The following is a 3,189-nucleotide window of genomic DNA, read 5'->3' on the forward strand; positions in this document are numbered from 1 at the left end:
AAGAGAAAGAGAGCGAAAAGACTGCTAAGAAGGAAGGAATTTTGAGTCGTAAAAAAAGATGACTTGAACGATGATAAATGGTGAAATGGGTGGGAATGCATAAAGTAACAGAAGCCTACATAAATATATATGAGAGAATATTAAATGAATTATTTTTGTAGGTTATTTTTGTGTTTTGAAAACAGACAGAGTAAATATAAAATATTATTAGATGAGTTGTAGGGAAATGGAGCTTGTGAGTGGAGACTGAAGCGCTCTTTTAGGGTGTGTCTTATAATATAACGTGGGATAGTTGCTTGATATATATGTTTAGAGTACGCTTCACTCTTTTCCAGTACTACTGTGTCGCAATACAATCTCAGGAACTGATTAAATGTCATCAATACTAAGACAAGTATCAGCTACTGAAAATTGTAGGCTTTTCTGATCTAATACACAACCTACTTGACTAGAACCGGCTGCGATTAGATAGCACAAATCGCTAAATTGTTCAAAAGTTCGACACCAGGCTGGTGTGACTTTAACTTGGAGTAAAATTCGGTTTAAATTCGGGACTAGGGTTTTCAATACCGGTATCGAAATACCGGTATACCGATACTATTTGAAAACCGAAATACCGGTATTTAAGATTTTTGAATACCGGTATTCTCGGTATGGAAAAATGTAGGGAAATTTTTAATAGTTTTAGTTAATTTCAGGTAACTTTTAAAAAAATCTCTATTAAATGAAACTTTGAGAATTTGGGGTTCATAAAACATCGCCTAAAAAAATTATTTACACTCGTTTATTGTCAAATAACGTGTTAAATTTAACATATGAATTTTACATTGAACCATTATTTGAAAAATTGTTTTAACTGATTTTAGTTTTCATTATTAAAAAATTAAAGTTAACAGCTAAAAAAATTTAATTAAACGTTTTATACTCAAGAAAAAATCAATTTATTGTGATAATTTCTAACGGTTATTCAAAATTCAAATATAAGTGCTTAAAGCAGGACACTGTTAAAATTGATTTGCTAAAAGCAGGACACTTCCGTTTACCCTGGATATGAACATGTGAAAAATAGTAACATATGAATAATAGCGAAAAATTTGTCCTTTCATATACATGGACATTAAACATTAAATTTTTTCTAAATAAGAAACAAATTGTTAAGATTTTTTACATACTTAAAATGATATTTAGACGCGGTTTGAAGATTTATTAAAGATTTCAATAAACGGAAAAATGTCAAAAACGCAAAATTTCACTAAGGGGCCGTTCACTTATTACGTTACGCAAAAAAACGAATTTCTAGACCCCCCTCCCCCCCTCGTTACAAAATGTCGTTACAAAAAATTTTTTTTGGTTGAGGCTGTTACAAAATCCTGGACCCCCCCTCCCCCCTAAAAAGCGAACGTAATAAGTGAACGGCCCCTAATTTCGTGATCTGAGACAGTAATTTTGTGCGAATTTTGAATACCGGTATGATACCGGTATACCGGTATTGAGATTTTTCAATACCGAAATACCGGTATTAAGAATTCGGTTCGGTATTGAAATCCCGAATCGGGACCATGTGTTAGTCGGTATAAATCTCTTATATTAATAACTGGACATACGATCGATTAATTACAGATTGTTCCATCAGGGCTATGATGAAGCCCAAACATGGCATAACTAGACTAATCAATTTATATTGCCAGAATTACTCTAGAATATAATCAAACCTAGGTTGTGGAATAGAGTATGACACCTGTGTATGCTCTCCAGGTGCATTCAGACTCAGTATAACTCAATCATAATCAACAGTTCTGCCTCCAATTCTATCAAATTGATATCAACATTGAGATGTGCACATTATCAAAATATGCTACAAATTCAAATATATTTGATAATCAAAATAGAAACCTTCAAACTGACTGTTGCTTCAAATCTTCCCTCATTTCACATTCCTGATCATCCACATTTCATTCCCTGTCTACTTATTATTCAACACAGATAACTTACTTCCTACGTCTGACAAAATGAAGCCTCTACTTTCACCCCTAAAAAAATCACAATAATAAAAAATACGAGAACCAGAAAAAAAGTCGAAATAGACATAGCATGAAATGTAAATATCCTAGACAGTACGAAGACTCGTCATAAGACTTTTGTGACATTCCGCAGTACAGCAATATTGAGTTGAGTAAACAAATTGAGAAATTGAATGAAAATTTTTACGATTTTTTCATGTAATTTGTATAATTTAAAGTTAGATGAAAATGATGGATATATACATAAAAGACATCAACAGCAATACCAATGTCGAACAGTAGAAATGACAACATCAATGATGATGATGATAATCGTGACTACAAAAAAAAAACGCGAAAGAATCTAATTAAGTTTAATGATGTCGCTTTCAATTGACACTTCTTTTCATTTTTCCATCACACTCTGTGAGCTTTTCCTTCCCTCAATTATTTTATTTAACGACCGTGACTAGATGAAAATTTTCTTTTTTCTGTTCCGTGCAAGAAAGTTCCTTAGTGTTACAAAACATAAAATAACGAGTAATAGGAACGATAGACTATATTATCATTCCAATTCGCTACTTTCAATCTTCATTAGATACTCCCCTTTACTGTTCCACGACTCGCATGACTGACAAACAAGGCAAAAAAAATTTAATTTGAAGTTAAATTAATATTAGAAATGGATGGAGCATTGAAGATGAAATTCAATCATAAATGGCATGAAACTTTCTCAATTTTCAACGTGAAAATGCAATTGCTGGTGAAATAAATGGATGAAAAACTTTTTCGGAACAGAAGCATTATTGGATGTTATTAAAAACTCCTTGTAAGCTCAGCATTATCGATTTACATAGAAACCATTCGGAAGTTAAGAATTTCTTTTTTGTTGTTGTTCATCAAATGAGGAAGTTTTTACAGATTAAATTGTAAAGTCGTGATTGGCTCTGAGATTACTGAATTATTAAGAAAAGCAATTAAAAACAATACTTATTGGAAGTTATGAAGTCATGAGAGTAATATGATGTAATGTTTGGTCTTAATGGTTGAGATGGGACTGAAGATTGATGATTTCTTGCAGTTTTTAAGAGTTGGTTTGTGATTACTGACTTTATAATGCAGCCATGTTCTTATATTTAGCTTAAAGTATTACAAAATGCTATCTATCTGACTATGTTGCCGTCTCTGT

Source organism: Chironomus tepperi, unplaced genomic scaffold, assembly GCF_022539635.2.
Source record: "Chironomus tepperi strain 1889 unplaced genomic scaffold, CSIRO-AGI_Ctep_v1 contig_395, whole genome shotgun sequence".
NCBI classification, from domain to species: domain Eukaryota; kingdom Metazoa; phylum Arthropoda; class Insecta; order Diptera; family Chironomidae; genus Chironomus; species Chironomus tepperi.